Source organism: Musa acuminata, chromosome BXJ1-8 (genome assembly GCF_036884655.1).
Source record: "Musa acuminata AAA Group cultivar baxijiao chromosome BXJ1-8, Cavendish_Baxijiao_AAA, whole genome shotgun sequence".
Taxonomy (NCBI): Eukaryota; Viridiplantae; Streptophyta; class Magnoliopsida; order Zingiberales; family Musaceae; genus Musa; species Musa acuminata.
In genome coordinates this window covers 36,466,829-36,487,708 of record NC_088334.1, presented here as the reverse complement: position 1 = coordinate 36,487,708, position 20,880 = coordinate 36,466,829, and the positions used below count along the sequence as shown (strand labels likewise).

The following is a 20,880-nucleotide window of genomic DNA, read 5'->3' as shown; positions in this document are numbered from 1 at the left end:
AATCTGTGATGAACTTCTTCAACCAGACTCCCTCCTTTGCTGCATCTGATGCAGCAATGTACTCCGCCTCTGTGGTCGAGTCAGCAGTGGTATCTTGCTTGGAACTCTTCCAGCACACTGCTCCTCCATTCAAGGTGTACACATACCCTGAATTCGACTTGCTATCATCGACATCAGACTGAAAACTTGAGTCAGTGTAGCCTTCAACCTTAAGGCTATTACCTCCATATACTAGTAAAAGATCCTTAGTCCTTCTCAAGTACTTAAGGATACACTTTACTGCTTTCCAGTGCTCCAAGCCTGGATCCGCCTGATACCTGCTCGTGACACTCAGAGCATGCGCTATATCAGGCCTAGTACATAGCATGACATACATGATAGACCCTATTACTGAGGCATAAGGTATCATATCCATGTTCGCCCTTTCTTCTGGAGTCTTTGGGGACATACTCGTAGAAAGCGATATCCCATGTCTCATCGGTATGAGACCTCTTTTGGAATTTTCCATGCCAAACCTTTTGACAATAGTTTCTATGTACCTGGACTGGGACAAGCCAAGCATCCTTTTGGATCTATCTCTATAGATTCTAATCCCCAAGATATAAGATGCTTCTCCTAAGTCCTTCATGGAGAAGTGTCTAGATAACCAAGCCTTTATTGTGGATAGCATTCCTATGTCATTCCCAATGATGAGGATGTCATCCACATATAATACCAAAAAGCTAATAGCGCTCCCACTTACCTTTCTGTATACACAAGGCTTATCTTCGTTCTTAACGAAGTCATAAGATCTGATTGCCTCATCAAATCTTATGTTCCAACTTCGGGAAGCTTGCTTTAGTCCATAAATAGATCTAAGCAACCTACACACCTTATCTGGGCAGTTCTTGGACACGAATCCCTCAGGTTGCATCATATACACCTCCTCCTCCAGGTTCCCGTTGAGGAATGCGGTTTTCACATCCATCTGCCAGATCTCATAATCATAGTGTGCTGCAATAGCCAATAGAATTCTGATGGATTTTAGCATTGCTACGGGTGAGAAAGTTTCGTCGTAGTCAACACCTTGCCTTTGACGATACCCCTTAGCCACTAGCCTTGCTTTATAGGTCTCTACCTTTCCATCTACTCCGATCTTTTTCTTAAAGATCCACTTGCAACCGATGGGTACAATACCTTCGGGTTCATCAACTAGGTTCCAAACCTTATTGGAGTACATAGAATCCATCTCAGAATTTATGGCTTCTTTCCACTTCCCGGAGTCTATACTCATAATAGCCTCCTCGTAGGTCTGAGGATCAATATCCTCTACATCCTCTACTCTAATATGTCCCACATATCTCTCAGGAGGATGGGATACTCTATCAGACCTGCGTAAAGTTGAAACTTGTGTATTAGATACCTGAACAGACTCGGGCTGTAGAGTGGTGCTTGAGCTTGGTTCTCCAACCTCGCTTAATTCTATCATTCTCCCACTGTCTCCGTCAAGAATGTGTTCCTTCTCAAGGAACACTGCTCTCTTAGCTACAAAGACCTTTGGTCCTCGAGATGATAGAAGTAATACCCACAAGTTTCCTTGGGGTATCCCACAAATTTACATCGCCCTGTCCTTGATTCTAACTTATCGGGGTTGTGTCTTTTAACATGGGCAGAGCAGCCCCAAATCTTAACTACTTTAAGATCAGGCTTCTTCCCTTTCCATATCTCATATGGTGTAGACACCACCGACTTAGTTGGAACTCTGTTCAGAAGGTAAGCTGCGGTTTCTAGGGCATATCCCTAGAATGAGATGGGTAGGTCAGCGAAACTCATCATGGACCGTACCATATCTAATAATGTACGATTTCTCCTTTCAGAGACACCATTGAGCTGAGGTGTATAAGGAGGTGTCCATTGGGATAATATCCCATGGTCCTTGAGGAAGTGAGTAAACTCTGTACTTAAGTACTCACCTCCTCGATCTGATCGAAGAGTTTTGATACTCTTTCCAGTCTGGTTCTCCACCTCATTCTTATACTCTCTGAATTTCTCAAAGGCCTCGGACTTGTACTTCATTAAGTACACATATCCATACCTTGAGAAATCATCAGTAAATGTAATGAAGTAGGAGTAACCTCCAATGGCATGAGTTGACATGGGTCCACATACATCACTATGTATGAGTTCCAACAACTCAGTGGCTCTCTCTCCAGTTCCACTAAATGGAGAGTTGGTCAGTTTTCTACGAATGCAAGGCTCACAAGTTGCATATGACACATAGTCGAATGGATCTAGATATCCATCATTTAGCAACTTTTGAATCCTTCTTTCATGGATGTGACCTAGCCTACAATGCCACAGGTATGCACTGTTCAACTCATCTCGTTTCCTTTTGGACACATTTATATTCATGATATGTGGAGTGGTGTCTAACATAAATAAACCATTATGCAATGTTCCTTTCGTGATGATCTTATCATCTAATAATATCGAACAACCATTGTTCTCAAAAACAAATTTATATCCACTAACTGTTAAACATGAAATGGAGATAATGTTTTTGATAATAGAAGGAACAAAATAACATGCATCTAATGCAATAAAAGCTCCACTAGGCAGATGTAGGGCGACCTCGCCAACAGCTAATACAGCAACTTTTGCTCCATTACCCATCTTGAGGTCCATCTCGCCTCTCTCTAGTCTCCTAGGCCTTGCCAGAACCTGCAACGAATTACATATATGATAAGCACTACCGGTATCTAATACCCATGTGTTATCATAAGAGTCTGACAAATGGAGACTGATCATGAATGTACCTGAAGCTTCATCAAGCTTTTGTTTCGCCCTTTCTGCAAGGTACTCTTTGCAGTTTCTCTTCCAGTGCCCATCTTTACCACAGTGGAAGCACTGGCCTTTGTCCTTTGTTGGGTCTTTCTTAGCAACCTTTGCTTTACCTTGTTTGCCCTTGCCCTTTCCCTTCTTAAGGGACCTTTCTGCTTTCCTTTTCTTTCTGGTCTCACCAGTGTAGAGAACTGGCTTCTCTTTCTTAATAGTACTCTCTGCCTTCCTCAACATATTGAGGAGCTCTGGGAGAGTCACCTCAAGCTTGTTCATATTAAAGTTCATTATGAACTGTGAAAAGGAATCTGGTAGGGACTGAAGCACAATGTCCACACACAAGTTATCCTCTAGGACCATTCCTAGACCTGTGAGTTTCTCTATCCACTCAATCATCTTTAGGACATGGTTCTGAACCGGTGTCCCCTCAGTCATCCTAGCGCGGAAAAGGCTCTTGGATATCTCATATCGTTGAGTCCTTCCCTGTTCCTCAAACAATTTACGGACATGTAGGAGAATGGATCTGGCATCCATCTTTTCATGTTGTCTCTGTAACTCTGGAGTCATAGAGCCCAACATATAGCACTGAGCAAGAGTGGAGTCATCAATGTACTTCACGTAGCGAGCGATCTCATCCTCGCTTGCCCCTTCTTCGGGCGTAGGCATCACTGTATCAAGGACGTACACGATTTTCTCCGCTGTGAGAACAATTCTCAAGTTACGGAGCCAATCCGTATAATTTGGACCAGTGAGGCGGTTGACATCAAGTATGCCACGTAAGGGATTTGAAAGCGACATTTTCTGAAAATAAAGATGTAGCAAAAATGAATAACATGCAGATTTTGCAAGAAATAAACTATCAAGATATGGACTTCTATCTTAATATGCTCCCACTATTTTACTAACGAGTCATGCGACACCCTCAGCACGTGAAACGGAAGTCTCCGGCAGACTTCTAGTGGGGATCAGGATCCAATCAGCGTCTTAGTGTAACCTCGAGGGACTCGACCAATCACACTAAGCCTAAAAGGTAGACAACTCTTGCCGATCACAACTCCTTGTGATTCCCGTCCTGTTCGGCCTCCGAATCACCATGGCCTCGAGGGACTCGACCAACCATGATGCTCGGTTAAGTCAACACCTTCGTTACAAGATGAGTCTGATTTGATGATATACCCTCGAGGGACTCGACCAAGCATATCATGCCCTCAGGTCACCGATGACATCTCTATGTCGTAAGCAAGATAGCGAATCGCGATATAGGTGAGTCTCGAGGGACTCGACCAACTCAACCTACACCGGGATTCGGTTCCTACTCATAACGATGGAAGGCCACGTGGGTCAATCTAATTGCCTCACGTTTACCGACTTAATATTATCGAGAGATGTTTCTATGATTTGGTCTCCTAATATGACATGTCACACATATACATATTTAATATATATCTACATCGCATGCAAATATATATACATATCTAGTATGTGTATAAGCAATCACACCAGATGATCATGGACCACAACCTAATATGATTAGGCCCGAGCCAGTAGGCCTAATCACTCACATCAAGATCTATGTGTGCAACGGTGCATCTCCATGCCTTGTGATCGTCCATCTCGTCCTCGTTGGTTCCGTCGACATCTTGATGCATCTTCATGCATCACGATCGTCCGTCTCGTGGGTCCCGCTATGGCTTCCACGCTCCCGCTGCGCCTCCTCATGTGATTACAACTTAATCATAGGCACGCAGGCCCGACAATAAACGAGAAATATAATGGAGGTTCGCAGACCTCAATAATAATAATCACAAGTACACACATCACACGGTCCATGATCATCCGTCCACTCATCATACATCACATGTATAAATAATCATCATCATGTAGGACTACTAGATAATAATAAAAATAATAATCAACTAAACCTTTTAATTAATTAATATTTTCTGAAATCAGGGATATATAGGGAATTTCTCAATTCCTAAGGGTATTTTCGTAATTTGGACAAAAGACAGAAACTGGAATTTCTCAAATTCCGAGGGGCAAAACTGTCTTTTGCGCAGAAAACCCTAATACCCTTTCCCCTTTTCGCTGCTGCGCCGCCGCCGCCGCCACCCTACTGGCGGCGGCCTGTGCGGCGAGGGCGAGGGCACTGCCCTCGCCTGCAGGTGGCACGCCCGCTGGGGTCGCTGCCGCTGCAGGTGGGCGCCCCCGCGGGCGCCGCCGCCTTCGCGGGCGGTTCTGCCCGCGAGTCAACGCCCGCAGGTGGTGCTGTCTCGCTGGCGGCCGCCCCTGCGGGGTTTTTGCCCTGCGGTGACTCAGCCCGCGCTGCTGCCCCGCGGCGCCTCTGCCCGCGGGCTCAGTGGCCGCAGGCGCTTCTACCGAGCGGGCTCCCAGCCCCGCCGGCCGCAAGCCTGCTGCAAGCAGACCGCCGGCCGGCTGCTGCAGGCACAGCGCTTGCGCATGCGCCGGCGCTGTGCTGCCTGGCTGCGGCTGCGGCTGCCGCTGCAGGTGGCTGCAGGCATGCAGATCGAGGGCAGCAACTGTTGCTGCCCATCCTCGCTTTTGCGTCAACGATTTTGACGTCAAAATTCTTCCTAAACACAACACACGCAGTTCAAAATCAATCATTCGCACGAACAACCTGGCTCTGATACCACTGTTGGGAAATCATAGGGGGGGCGACATCATATGCGCAGCGGAAGAACAATAAAACAAAAATCCCCGATTCCCAAAAAGATGTTCATCGTCGTGCGAAGATTGGTGCGCAAAATCCGCAAAAACACAAAACTGCGTATAGAGATTGTGTTACCTAGGGAGATCGTATATCCCTGTTTCCTTGCAGATCCTTAGGAGAGGGTGAAGGAGGTCAAGCGTCCTCCTCTCTAGCGGTGATCCACACAGCAGGGTTGCGACGACGCTCCTCAAAACTCCAGGCCTACTTTGAGGTGGAGAGGGAGAGGAGAATAGGAAGGGCAAGCAAAGACTCTAGCCTATGAGGCTGTGAATCCCTCCTATTTATAGAGATCCCGTGTCAAAACCCTAATGGGTCCTTTCCCTAGTGGGTATTGGATCTGCATCCAATAAGACAAGGGCTCCGTCGGATATCTCATATCCGAACCTCTACTCATCGCAATGCCTACCATATGTGTGTGACCCTCTAGGCCCAATATCGAGCTGGCCGTGAGTCATACCTGTCAGAACTCCTTCTAACTAAGTGAATTATTATCTCTGTAATAATTCACTCGACTCATCGACTACGGAAGTACTAGGCCACTACGCCGTAGTCCCCAAACGATACAGGGGAATCCAATCCATTGGACCTGTCTGTCCTCAGTTACCATGTACCTATAGTCCCTCATCCATCTAATATCCCAGAGACCGTATATCGAGCATGGTGCTGTCAGACCCATACGGTTTCTTCTCGAGTCTCGCTCTAATCGGATTCTCCCGGAGAACTCTTTCTCTCTCAACCCGAATGACCCTGGCCAGGGATTTGTCTGAGCAAGAACACATGGGATATTCCTCTCATGATACCGAGAGTGGATGATCCTCTATCGACACTCAATAGCCCTCGTAAGGTCGACTACCACTCCCAATGACCAGCTGTACTAGATCTGGGAACAGCCAAACCTATAAGTCTGGTATCAAAGAGTGGAGCACTCATACAGGACATCCTTGGTGTCTCAAGTCTAAGAACCAGATACACCACTAGGACTACGGAATCGTTGTCTGACAATAAGGCATCATCAACCATCCAGCATTCCGTAAGCGGATCAATCAGTGAACTCATTCTCCAATGAGCACCTGTACTGTATCCCTAGTGTCCCTACACGAGCAGCTATGAGACCAGCTGCATCCATCATATGGACGGGTATACAGCACACCAGTCTATCCGGTTATCACGATGTCCCTCTCGAGTAACCTATGACCGGGATTATTTAGGATATGTGTTTAAAGGTGAATCGATCTCATTATCGTGATCTCATCACGATCCGATTCCTATTGCACAAATCCAAGGACATCACAATATATATGCATTTATACAATAGTTATAAAGTGATATACGCCAAAATATAATAAGCAAAAAGATTCTGTATCAAGTCACACGTGCCATCACTCACGTGATTGGCTTGCTGGGCACTTATGACTAGCAAGGGCTTCAATATTATTGGTTGAGTAGCGACCCTAGTCCTCCGAGATTCATGGTTCAATTGCTCCTCTTGATGTCGTGCGAAAGATATGGCTGCCATAAGCGTATACGGTTGTCGCGCTTTAACTTCTCCTCGGATCTCCGACTTCAAGCCCTCAATGAAGGTCCTCAATAGCTATTTTTGAGACCAATCATGAGTTTGATTAGATAACCTTTCAAACCTGGTTTGGTACTCTTGAATGGTAGAGGTTTGTCGGATCTTTGCTAGTTGTCCGTCAATATTCTCGTAATCGGTTGGTCTGAAGCGGATCAGCAGTCCTTCTTTGAATTGTCGCCATGAAAGGACTCCATAAGTATGTTCAAACTAGTCAAACCACTGTATAGCATCCCCTTCAAGATGTATAGCTGTAATTTTCACCATAGATGCATCGGCGATTTTATGGTATCGAAAATATCGCTCCGCGCACGAGATCCAACCAATTGGGTCTCCTTCTTTCCATCTAGGGAAGTCCACTCTCATGCATGAATAGTTGGGGTTGGTCATAGAGCTTCCCCTCTCTTGGAAGTCATATCTTCGGGCTTGGTGTGATTGAGCAAAGCTCTCTCCTTGATGTGATTTCTTCGGGCTTAGTGGTCGGCCCAATCTGAGTTCGGTAAAGAGCATCCGAATCTTATCCTCCATTCGCACCTCGAAGGCTTCAAATTTAGCATTAATTACCTCCTCAGATGCCATAGTATATGCTGTCAAATCTGTGATGTTAAGATCTCTCTTTTGTTGTCGGGTTAAAGGCATATATTGGTTGAGAGAGGTGATGTCAAATGGGTTGGTGGATTGATGGATGTAGGCTACGGTTTAGGATTGTTTTGTGGCTATTTTGGGTGCAGTTTGAGGGTGTGGTTTGGTGGAGTTTTAGGGCTGTGGGTGAATATTTTGGATCTATGGTAGATGGTAGCAAAGGTTTGATAGAAATCAGTGGAAGTTGCAGCAAGTATGTGCTGTCTTGTAAGAGTAGAATTATCGTCGAAGAAACAACGGTTTCTCGACGTAATTTCCACCAAAAACTTGAGAGAATTGAGGAGGGAATTGATAGCAAAATCACAGTTTATATGACAGCAAGGATATCTAATTTAATCAAGAAAATTTCGGCAGTATAACAACAAGGAAATTGGTGCAAGTTGCAATTGCAGAATTCTTGTCGAAAAATTTCAGAGGGCTACGACGAAAATTTATAGCAACATAAAATCATTTTTAGAGATGAATTTTCTTAATAGATCAATCTTAGATGGAAGCCAAGATGATCTATGAAGTGTATAAGAAATTTAATTCAAAAAAGATTGCAAATAGATTGGTTAAGGCAACAATATGCGGCTGAAATTTTCTGCAGCACAGATTTTTAGATATAGCATATTGGACGTAAAGGATCAGTGGTTTATATTGAGAATTTTTTGATGAAACTATAGGAAAATCTACTATTAGGAAGTGTCAAAGCTGTCATAAAAATTTCGTAAAGATTTGGATAGAAACAACATAGTATCAAGATAAAAAAACAGTGCTATGCGGCGGAAATTTTACGGTGCAGATTTTCAAGTATAGCAGATTAGATATAAAATATCAATGGTTTATATTGAGAATTTTTTGACAAAACCAAAGGAAATATGCTATTAGGAAGTGCCAAAGATGTCATAAAAATTTCATAGAGATTTGGATAGAAAAAATACAGTAGCAAGATCAAACAGACGGTGCTATACGGTTGGAATTCTGCAATGTATATTTCATCGTAGAAATAAAAACTTTATGACGAAAAGTTTATGCAGCAATATAGGAATAATTTTTTTTGGGATTTTCAAATAAGGATAACTAAATTGCAGCAGTAGTAAGGTAGAAAACCAGAATCTATTGCAATTCACAGGGAGATCAAAGGATGATCCGTGGTGGTGGAGATGTCGACAGAATTTGATGACGATCTTTTAAGCAATTGTGGGAATTGCTTTGGATGGTTGTGGAGGGTTGATAGATGGCTATGGAAGGGCAGCGAGATGCCAAGAACGCTGCTCTGATACCAGATGTTAGCACCCTTGCAGATTCTAAACTTAGGGTTGATCTCTTTAGGGGATCAGCCTCCTTGGAACTCTATAGGGGTTCCTCCCTCCAAGTTGCTGCTCAAAGGCTACAAAAAAGATTTATCTATTGCTTATGAAAAGAGGTGGAATATATGACTATTTATAGGGCTTCTAAACCTTAACTCCTAATAGGACTTTTACTTAAGACTCCTACTTCTAACCAACTCCTAATAGGACTCCTACTTAAGACTCCTACTTATAGCCAACTCCTAATAGGACTCCTACTCAAGACTTATATTCCTTTACAACTCCTTATTCTTCTCTAAGAAATAACCTCCTAACCCTAGCCAGCCACTTCACCTTTTTAATAGGGGTCGGCTTAGGTAGGTTTTACATGAATGTCCTTCTTAATTAGGACTCTCCTAGCTAGAGTCCTAACAGATTGCCTGCAGCCTCTCGAAGGCTGTGTTTGGGCGGTACCACCGCCTGACACAGTCTCGGAGACTATGCCACGATGGTGTCACCTCTTGGGGCACTATTTGGGCCTTTTTATTGGGCCCAACATAGTTCTTACATGGGCCCAACTGGCCCCTAATTGTGTTGGCCCAAATCTAAACCCAATTACATGCTAACTACGTTTCCTAAGACATATTCTAAGCTAAACAAGTCCATAAGTCTAGTTTCTTCCGGCGAACTTCGGACGAACTCTCGGCAATGTTCCAACGGACTCCCGGCAAACTCCTGGACTTCATGATGATCTTCTTAGCAAGTTCGGACAAGCTTCTTTGGCAAGCTCCTAGACTTCTCGGTTGGTTCCTGTAGAACTTCTGACGAATGTTTGGACTTCCGACGAACTCTCGAACTCCCAACGAAATCATACTCTTGACTCCGGGACTTCATTTTGCTTTATGCCTTGCTATCGTAGTTAATCCTGCACATGTAAAAACACACTTTGTTCTAGACAATTAATACTAAGCATTAATCATGTTGTCCGGCATGTCATTTGTCCCTCGACGCTTCGTCCGATTCTTCGGCGCATCATCCTCTCTTGCGGCCTATTGCCCCAATCGGCCAATTGACTCCGTAACTCTGATATCCTTGGTGCAATATCCGCTCTTCTTGGCCTAATATCCGAATCCATGGCCCAAAGCCTTCTGTCGATACGTCGACCGATCCTCCGGCTCGACATCCAATCTTCTGACATGTTTTCTTCCAGCATAACATGATTCTTCCAGCTTTAATTATCTCATCCTGATTAAAGCGTCACTCAAAACGTATATTAAATCATAAACACTTATCAATTGGTTTCATCATCAAAATATGAGATTCAACAAAAAGGAGTCATGAGAGAACACATAAAGAATCTTGAATTATGTATAATATATCTCAATTCATTATGAATCATAAAAATAAAATTATAATTCTGAAAAATCATGATTCATTTGGATAATTCTTCTTTTTAGTAATTGGCAAAAAGAAACATGGGCGTTCAAAAACAAGATCTTGGTTCATAGAAAAATCTCATGTATCAAATATCGAGAAATCAAGATCATGATTTGGATAAAAAAATAAATCTTAACCCATAAAGTTTTCTTATATGAAATGCCAAGTCATCATCATTATTACGTTGGGCATGATACTAAATTAATAAATTTTTAAATCAACATTACTTGGGTATGTATGATACAAAAACATGGTTTCAAGTCTTCAACATATAACATGCAATTTCAAACCATTACAAACCATTATCAAGGTCATAATTTGTTTGCATAAGTCTCTTCTTTAGTAAATGGTAAGAAGAAATCATCAAAGATAGAAAATATTTTGATTCTCATAAAAGATAGCTCAAGTAGAGAAATCAAAAGAAAGTTCATGATTCGGTTGAAAATTTTTCATTCAAATTCAAATCATCAAAATCACTTTTCAAAAAATTCAATGAAGGCAATGTAAATAGATTCACACAAGAACTTGATTCATGCATAATGTCTCAATTTATCATGAATCATAAAAAAAAATTAGAGTATCAAGTGACCTAATCATGATTCGTGTGACAAAAAGATTATCGATTCGTGCATTCAAAATATTATTACTTCAACTCATCATGCATAGTTTCAAAATCAAATATGATATAAACATTTATTTTTAAAATGTATTTCCTTTTAGTTGTTTCAATATAAGTGATTTGATTTCATACAAGCATGTCCTTGTCCCCTTTTTTTTTGCCAAATCAAAACATATATCATCGTTTAAAATGAAAAGGCAAGATTTATCACAAAAATCATCAAGATCAATAAATCACAAAAATCATCATATATAACTTCAAAATCTCATGCATAGAATAAAATCATCAAGCATTGTAGTAATGCATTTTTCTTTTTAAGTGAATCTAACTTTTCATGCTTAGTGCTAGGAATTAACATGTAATTTTCATGCTCAAATTTTTAACCTTTTTCAAAATCACTAAAAAAAAAAAAGCATGATATTTTTGCCTCTTTTTTTAATTTTACTAACTAATTTAGAAACAACTCTTGAAAAGCATCATGTTATTTCAAAATAAATAAAGGAGGTTTTGGTTACCTCATCGTCAAAAGTCATTAAGGCATAGTTTGCCCGCCTTTGTTAGTTTTTTCTTCATCTTTAGATGAAATTGATTCATCCTAAGCCACCTTGAGTGTTTTCTTCTTCTTTTGCAACTTCTTCTTTTTAGGTTCATTTTTATTCTTTGATTCTTGTTTTAAGAATTTTTTAAACTTTATAATTAAGAGTTCAAAGTCATCATCACTTGAACTTTCGCTCGAGTGGTCTTCATTTGTTCTAAGTGCCAAATCCTTCCTATTTTTTGGAAGGTTGTTCTCAAGTTCGTCAAGTGTCACATAAGTCATTTCATAGGTCATCAAAGACCCAATAAATTCTTCAATCGAAAAATAGTTCAAGTTCTTTGATTCTTGTATTGCCATTACTTTCGAATCCTAATTTTTAGAAAGTGATCGTAAAACTTTATTCACAAGTTCAAGATTTAAAAAACTTTTACCAAGAGTTTTTAAACTATTGACAACATCCGTAAAATGGGTGTACATGTCTCCAATAGTCTCGCTTGGTTCCATACGAAATAATTCAAAATCATGCATCAAAATATTTATTTTAGAGTCTTTAACTCTACTAGTGTCTTCGTGTGTGATTTCGAATGTGCCAAATGTCAAAAGTCATTTCATAAGTAGAAACCTGATTGAATTTATTTTTGTCTAAGGCACAAAATAGAGCATTCATAGCTCTAGCAGTTAAAGAAAAAATCTTATTCTCCAAATCATTCTGATCATTCATTAGAAGAGAAGACCTTTGAAATATGTTTTCGATCATATTCCATAAATTTAAATCAATAGAGAGCAAGAAAACTCTCATTCGAGTTTTCTAATATGTGCAGTCTGTCCCATTAAACATGGGAGAACTAATGATAGAAAAGCCATCTTGATAGCCAAAAAGAGTCATTTCTCTTTGGTGTTAAACCAAATGAGAAAGATGTGGCTTTGATACCAACTGTTAGGATCAAGTCGGTACTAAAAGGGAAGGTGAATTAGTGCAGTGGATAAAAATATTAGTTTTAAAAATCTCATTCGATAAAATCATTTCGACAAAGTGAGTTTAACTTTGAAAGCATACAGAAGGGTGTGCAGTAAAAGTAATAAGGAAGTAAAATAGTTTGCAATAAAGATAAACAATAAAATAGAAATACAAACCATTTTATAGTGGATCGGTCGTTGTGACCTACATCCACTCTACTGATTCTTTTTCCGTCGAGGCTACTGGCATCCACTAACAATCTTCCTTTAATGGGCGAAGATCAATTACCCTTTTACACCCTTCTTCTCTTTTTCACAGGTTTAGAAGACAGCCTTTACATCCCCACTTACTCCTCTCTTAAACTGCACTAACACTTAGAGCTTTTAGAGGAGTTCTCACAAGATTACAACAGCGTTTTTCTTCTTTTTTGCTCTCAATTCTTGTGCTTTTTAACCAGGGATAAAAGGAGTATTTATAGGCCTCAAGTGGATTCAAACTTGGAGGCTAAAAAGTCTCATCTTGGGTTTTTCAGGTCCTAACGGTACCACCGCTTATGTTAGGTAGTACCATCACCTATAGCACTAACACTAGGCAGTACTACCACCCAGTCTAGCGATACCATCGCCTAACACCCTACCACTAGATGATACCATCGCCCAATCTAATAGTACCACCACTTAACAATCTCTTAGAGACTATGTTTGGGTGATACTACCGCCCAGATCGGCGTTACCATCACCTGACACAGTCTCAGATGTTAAGATCGGAGCGGCACTAAGAGGGGGGGGTGAATTAGTGCAGCGGATTAAAACTTCGATTTTGGAAAATCTTTCTTGCGATAAAAATCGAACTTGAAAAGCTTAACTTGAATGCGTGTTCGTAAAGGTGTGCAGCAAAGGTAATGAGAAAATAAAGTACGTAAGAAGGTTTACAGTAATGTAAATAGCAATAAGAAAATACAAACCAGAGATCACGCCAATTTTAAAGTGGTTCGGTCAAATGACCTACATCCACTTGTGAGGCCCTCTTCGATGAGGCTCCCATCTTCCACTAGCAAATCTCTTGAAGGGGAAGGACAAATACCCCTCTTACAACCTTTTACAAGCGGTTCACACTCTTACAAATTTTCAGCAAGAAAGATGGAGGTGAACACTCTAACAAATTGAAAACAAGACTTGCTAAGACTTTTCTAAAACCTTTTTCTCAATCTATTGTTTCTCAAAAAGTTGTAATCTCAGTTGAGAATTGAGGGGTATTTATAGGCCTCAAGAGGATTCAAATTTGGGCTCCAAAATTTGAATTCTCTTTGGTTCCCGATGCTAACGGTGCCACCGCCTGTCAGTGTCTGACACTGACAGTGTATTGGCGGTGCCACCACCCAACCAAGCGGTGCCACCGCCTGGCTCTCGGGTGCTGGGCGGTTGTAATATCCCTTACTTTTGTAAATTATTAATAAAGATTTATTTATAAATCGGAGGATCTATATGCAAATATGAAAATTTCAAGGACTAAACTGTTAAGTTATAAAAAGAAGAAAATAAAGAAAATCAAAAATTTCGGTTTTATCCCACCGCCTCCCACGAAACAGAGAGAAGCGGTGGGGCGTGAGGAGTGAAGAAAAGAAGAAGAAGAGGGAAAAGAAGAGAGGAGGAAGAAGAGAGGAAGAAGAGGGAGAAGAGAAGAAGAAGAAGAAGAAGAGGAGGTGGCTGCAGCGAGGGCTGCAGCGAGGAGTGGTGGGGCGTGAGGAGAGAAGAAAGAAGAAGAAGAGGGAAAAGAAGAGAGGAGGAAGAGGGAGAAGAGAAGAAAAGAAGAAGAAGAAGAAGAGAGGGAAGATGGAGAGGTGAGGGAGAGGCAGCAGTAGCAGCAAGGGCTGCTGCACCTCTGTTTCCCGCAGGTGGAAACAGAGGAGAGTATGTGTGGGGCGTTGGGGAGGAGAAGGGAAGAAGAAGAAGAAGAAGAAGAAGAAGAAGAAGAAGAAGAAGAGGGGAGGATAGCTGCGGCAAGGCTGCAGCGAGGAGGTGTGTGGCGTTGGGGAGGAAAAGGGAAGAGGAGAAGAAAAGAAGGAGAAGAAGAGGGAAAAGAGAGGGAAGAGGGAGAGGAGCGAGAGGTGGCAGCAGCTAGGGCTGCAGCACCTCTGTTTCCTGCAGGTGGAAATAGAGGAGAGGTGTGGGGCGTTCGAAGAGGAGAAGAAGAAGAAGAGGAAGAGAAGAGGAAGAGGAAGCATGAGAAGAGGTTGTGATACCTCTGTTTCCTGCAGAGGAAACAGAGGAGAGGGTGTGTGAGACGCCGGGGAGGAGGAGGGAAGAAGAAGAGGAGAAGAAGAAGAGAAGGGAAAGGAGGAGGTGCGACTGCGGCGGTGGGAGCTACAGCTGGAAGAGAAGGAGGGGAAGAGATGGTGAGGAAGAGGAGAAGAAGTAGAAGCGGGTGAAGAGGCAGCACCTCTGTTTCCTGCAGGAGGAAACAGAGGAAAGGAGGTGCTGTTCGTCGGGGAGAAGAAGGGGAGGAAGGAGAAGAAGAGAAGAAGAAGAAAGGAAGGAGAAGGAAGAGGAGAAGGGAAAGAAGTAGCTGCGGCTGCGGCTGTGGCAGCTGCAGCTATGGCAGGGAAAGAGGAAGAGAAAGGAAGAAGGGAAGGAGAGGAAGAAGAGAAGGGGAAGAAGGGGCTGCGGCTGCGGCGATGGCAGCTGCAGTTGGAAGAGAAGAAGGAGAGGAAGATGAGCAAGGGAGGAAGAAGAGGCTGTGGCCGTGGCTGAGGCTGCGACTGTAGCAGTGCAGCTGGGAAAGAAGAGAAGAAAAGGAAGAAGAAGAGAAAGGAAAAGGGAAGAAGAGAGGAAGAGGAAAAGGGGAGGCAGCTGCGGCAGTGGCAGCTGCAGCTGGAAGAGAAGGAGAGGAAATAGAGCAGGGGAGAAAGAAGAGGCTGCGGCTGTGGTGGCTGCGGCCATGGTTGCGACTGCGACTGCGGCAGTTGCAGCTGGGAAAGAAAAGAAAGGAAAGGGGAAAAAGGGGCTGCAGACGGGATTGTGGCCACAGTGGCAGCGGCAGCGGCGGCGGCTGTGGCAGCTGCGTTTGGGAAAGAAAAAGAAGGAATGAGAGTAAGAGAGAGCAGGTGACTGTGCCTCGATGTTCGACACGTGGTGTAGTTGCGAAGAAAGGAAGAAAACGGGAGCACAAAACGAAACAGAGAGAGGACACGGAGGAAAAGTAGAAGGATTGGACTGACACCTTCCTTGGATATTCAGATCAAAATATTTGAAAGGCAAGTTCCCTGATCGTTTCTCCTATAATTGCTCTGATATTTCTTATTGCAAGTTCCCGATTCGTTCCTCTTGTAATTGTACTAATCTTTCCTATTGCAAGTATCCTGATCTTTCCTCACTGCAATTTTATCTCTACATTTGCTTTGAATATGAGGAACTTTGTATTGTTCTAACCTTGCATTTGATATATCTCCTGTTTAGACGTAACGATTCGAATCTGTGCAACTTCTGAGATTCTGACCTTTTGATACCGAGCTGCCTATAAGTCTTTGTTGGAAACTCTGATTTGTTCAAAACTGATTCCATTGGAAACTAGACTCGTAGATCTTTCTTTTGATATATGGATTGAAAGATTTGGAATCCAAACACCTACCCAGTTATCTGTTGAATATGACATTATGAATTCTGCCAAACAGAGATTTTGTTCTACGACCCTTGTTTACCAAATTATTTGTAACTCTCTCTGTTGGACAGTTCAATTCATATGAAGCCTGTCTTATCTGAAAGTATTATCCAATGATTATTTCTGAGTAAATTGGAGCACGATTGATAGTTTGAATCATTTGTTCAATGTGCCTCTTGTATTCTGCCAAAGATCGAGCTTTGGTCGATTTCTCATATTCTGGTTTCATCCCTTTGGAAATTGATATCCTTTAGCCTTCTTATTCAATTGAGCTTTATATTACTGCTTTGAATTCTTGTATGCTCTTGTCATTAAAATTATTTGCATTCTTGAAAACTATTGTGTAACGTTTAAGCTATATTGTATTGACTCCTATAGGCACATGTATAACCCATTGTTCCGCATTTGCTTTCGATGTGTGCCTATTCTAGTTTCATTCCTTTGGATATCGAATTCATCTAACCTTCTTATTTGAATTGAGTTATATATGATTGTTTGGAATCCGTGTATACTCTTGCTTTTATTTCATTCCAAATCTGGATACATTTGTGAGAGATTGTTGCTTGCATCGTATTTGACTCGTAAAGGCACATGTACATTTGTTGTTCCGCGTGTGCTTCCGATATATGCTACTTATTGCTAAAACTGCCCTCTTGTATTCTGGTGTGTGGGATTGTCTGGACCTTTGCCAGAAATGGTAAAGGGTATGTGCTTATTGCCCACTCTGTGGGATATTCTGGACCTTTGCCAGAAATAGTAAAGGGTATGTGCTTAGAGCCTGCGATGCTCTGCCGGCCCCCTCTGACTTCACCTAGACGTGGGTGGATGGAGCTCCCAGACGTGGGAGACTTTTGTCAGGTGGTCATTCAGAAATGGATGAATCACATTCTAACTGAGATCCCACTACACCTTCTGTATGTTTGATATGATATCCAGAGCTTTGGTTATGTGTTTCTGTACATGCTTTGGATAAGATTGATATGTTTGCAACGTCAAAGACGACGTTTGAGCTTCTATATGGTATTTATTATTGATATGCTCTGAAATGTTTCCTCCACTATTGATATGTTTCGAAATGTTCCATATGTCGTTGATATGCTCCGGAACATTTCATACGCCATTGATATGCTCCAATTACTCTGTGCTCCATTTGCTATGAACTGATATGTTCTGAAATGTCCTATCTGCCATTGATATGCTCCAATTACTCTGTGCTCCATTTGCTATGAACTGATATGTTCTGAAATGTCCTATCTGCCATTGATATGCTCCAATTACTCTATGCTCCATTGTTATGAATCAAATATGTTTCGAATGACATGATACATATGATTTTGTATCTAATGAGATGGTATCCTTGAGAATTCTTGTATTATGCCTTGCATTATGATACCTTACTCGTTTGAAACCGTTCCTTTTGTTCTGAATATGCTTTGTCACTTGCTGAGCCGTTTTTGGCTCACTCCATTGTTATATAAATCTTCCAGGTCAGCTTGTCACTCTTCGAGATGTTTGATTTGGGCTGAGGCAGTGGATAGCTATTCAGAATTATGGGCAAGTCTTGTCGGTTGTTATGCTATTGTTGTATAAGCATATTTTGTATGTAATGAATTGTTCTGATGATCGAAATGGATATATTGTGTAAAAGTGTTAGAAGATCTCTCTTATTTGGAATTTCAGAATGTTAAGTCTAATTTATGACGATATGAACTTGTGGTGAATAGTTGGAGTTCTAATTGTATAATTTATTTAGCTTGTGGATTTATAAATGTTGTTCATGTTTGTCAAGTTGGCTTGGGTTGCCATAAATGTGAATTATCGAGTGATGTGATATATGATTTTAAAATGCATAGGTTTTATGGATGTGAATTTGATTGAATGTTTTTCAGTGTCCTCAAACGTTAGTTTGGATCCTGGATTGGTCTATGACGAAAATTTTAAATATCATGGATATTTTGAGGGGCGTGACAGTGGTGCCACCGCCCAGTCTGGTGGTGCCACCGCCACACTTCGGTTCACTGGTTGGGCTTTAAGTCCAGCCCAAACCAAGTCTAATTTTGGGCCTAGTTGACCCCTACTTGGGTTATAGGATTAACACCTAATTTTAACCTTAATTAACGTGATAACTACGAATTTAAAGACATTTCCTAAGCTATTACAATGTCCGCAAGTCAAGACTTCTTCCGGCGAGCTTCCGGTGAACTTTTGATGGTATTCCGATAAACTCTCGGAAACCATTCTGCGGACTCCCGGCAAGCTCATAGACTTCACGATTTGATCTTGGCGAGTTCCAACGAGCTTCTTCGGCAAGCTCCGATCTTTCTTGGCGAGCTCCACGAACTTCCAATGAACCTTCCGGCGAGCTTCCGAAAAACCCTTCGGCAAGCTCCCTACTTATTCTCGGCTAGTTCCGACAGCATTCCCGACGAACCTTCGGACTTCCGTCGAACTCTCGAACTTGCAACAAATCCTTCGTGCTTGACTCCGACACTTTGTTTCGCTTTATGTCTATTGAATCTCGTATTTTGATGATGAAACTACTTGATATATGTTTATGATTTAATCTGCGTTTTGAGTGACGCAGGATGCCTCGATCAGGATGAGACAATTAAAGTAGGAAAATCATGTTGTGCCGGAGGAACATGTCAGAAGATTGGACGTCGGGCCGGTGGATCGGTCGACGTATCGATAGAAGGCTTCGGGCCTTGGACTCGGGCATCGGGCCAAGACGAGCGGGTATTGTGCCAAGGATATCGGAGTTGCGGAGCCAACTGGCCGATTGGGCAATAGGCCGCAGGAAAGGATGATGCGCCGAAGAATCAGACGAAGCGTCGAGGGACCAATGACATGCCGGACAACTTGGTTAATTGCTTAGGATTAATTGTCTCGATCGAAGTTTTGTTTACATGTGCAGGATTAACTACGATGAAAGTAACACATGCAGCAGAAGTTGCGCCGGAGTCAAGACAATGATCACGTTGGGAGTTTAAGAGTTCTACGGAAGTTCGGACGGTCGTCGGAGGTTCTATGGGAACAAATCCGAGAAGTCCAGGAGCTTGCCAAAGAAGCTCATCGGAACTCGCCAAGTGGATCGTCGCAAGTCCAGGAGTTTGCCCGAAGTCCACAAGAGCATCACCGAGGGTTCATCGGATGATCGACGGAAGTTCACCGGAAGCTCGCCGGAAGAAGCGATTGACGTACCGGAGCAAGTTGCAGTAAATGTCTTAGGAAATAATCGTAGTTAGCATAATGATTAAGTTAGAAATGGGAGGTGATCCCATTAACTTAATCTTGGGGCAATCGGGCCCTTGAAAGACCCAATTTGGGCCGAATGGATCTACCCATTCGGACCCTGATTACTATGGGAGGTGCAACCGCCCAAGCCAGGAGGTAGCACCGCCTGGGCTAAGTCTCCCAGGGAGACTGGGCGATGCAACCGCCCCAGCCAGGAGGTGCAACCGCCTGGGCTCAGTCTCCAAGCGAGACTGGGCGGTGCAACCTCTCCTGACAGGAGGTAGCACCGCCTGAGCTCGGTCTTCGAGCTCTGGCAGGTGGTGCAACCACCCCAGTCAGGAGGTGCAACCACCTGAGCTCGGTCTTCGAGCTCTGGCAGAGAGGTGCAACCGCCCCTGACAGAGGTGGCACCGCCCAGAGGCTCAGTCTTCGAGCTCTGCCAGGCAGTGCAACCGCCCCAGTCAGGAGGTGCAACCGCCTGATCCCGAAATTCCGGGAATTGACAGTTTTGAGCTCCAAATTTGAACTGGGTTGGGGCCTATAAATACCCCACCCATTCAGCACTGAAAGGTAGCAACTAACACTCGAAATCTTGACATCTTTCTGTGATTCTTAGAGCTCAAAATTGTTGTAAAGGCCAAAAGTTCTCCTCCCTCTGTTCTTCAAGTTTTGAGTTGTAAAGAGAGGAGAGAAAATTTCTGTAAGGGTTGTCTCCTAAGCCCATCAAAAGGAGTGAAACTGTAAAAGGGTGGTTGGCCTTCGCCTATTGAAGGAAGGCCTCTAGTTGACGTCGGTGACCTCGTCGGTGGAGGAAGCCAAAAGTGGAGTAGGTCAAGATTGACCGAACCACTCTAAATCTTGGTTTGCATTTACTTTGAGCATATTATCTTTACTGCAAATCTCCTCTGAAGCTTACTGCCTTCTGTGCTTTTACGATCGGGTTTCAAGCCTTTTTCTTTCCGAATAAGCGTTTAGACGTAAATTTGCCTTTTTCGTACGATCATCATATTTCAGATTGCGTTTATGTTTTGAGCTTTACCATAACTACAAACTGCCTTCATACTCTTGCTTAAACTGCATCTTGCCTAATCAAGTGATTTACGAATCAGCATTTAGACGTAAATCAGTTTCTTCGTACGAACGTCGGATTTCAGTTTACACCTATATTCTGGTTTTCATCATAGCTGCAAACTACCTAGATTAACTTTAATATCATCTTGCTTAGAATTGGATTTTACACAGAAATCGTTTTTATCATTCGAACGCTGTTTCGTTTTAATCACAGAAAGTTTACCACTGCACTAATTCACCCCCCCCCCCTCTTAGTGCTCTCGATCCTAACAATTGGTATCAGAGCCCGGTATTTCTCATTTCAGATTTACACCCGAGAGAAATGGCTCTTC

At 42.5% G+C, this 20,880-nt stretch overlaps 1 long non-coding RNA gene across 1 annotated transcript; it reads left to right on the top strand.

The window, feature by feature from the left end:
- Window positions 1–14,209: 14,209 nt before the first annotated feature.
- On the top strand, window positions 14,210–18,078 carry LOC135587760 (uncharacterized). Its single transcript, XR_010475966.1, has 2 exons — window positions 14,210–15,839; window positions 17,731–18,078. It is a non-coding gene; the product is annotated as an uncharacterized LOC135587760 (long non-coding RNA).
- Window positions 18,079–20,880: the final 2,802 nt, after the last annotated feature.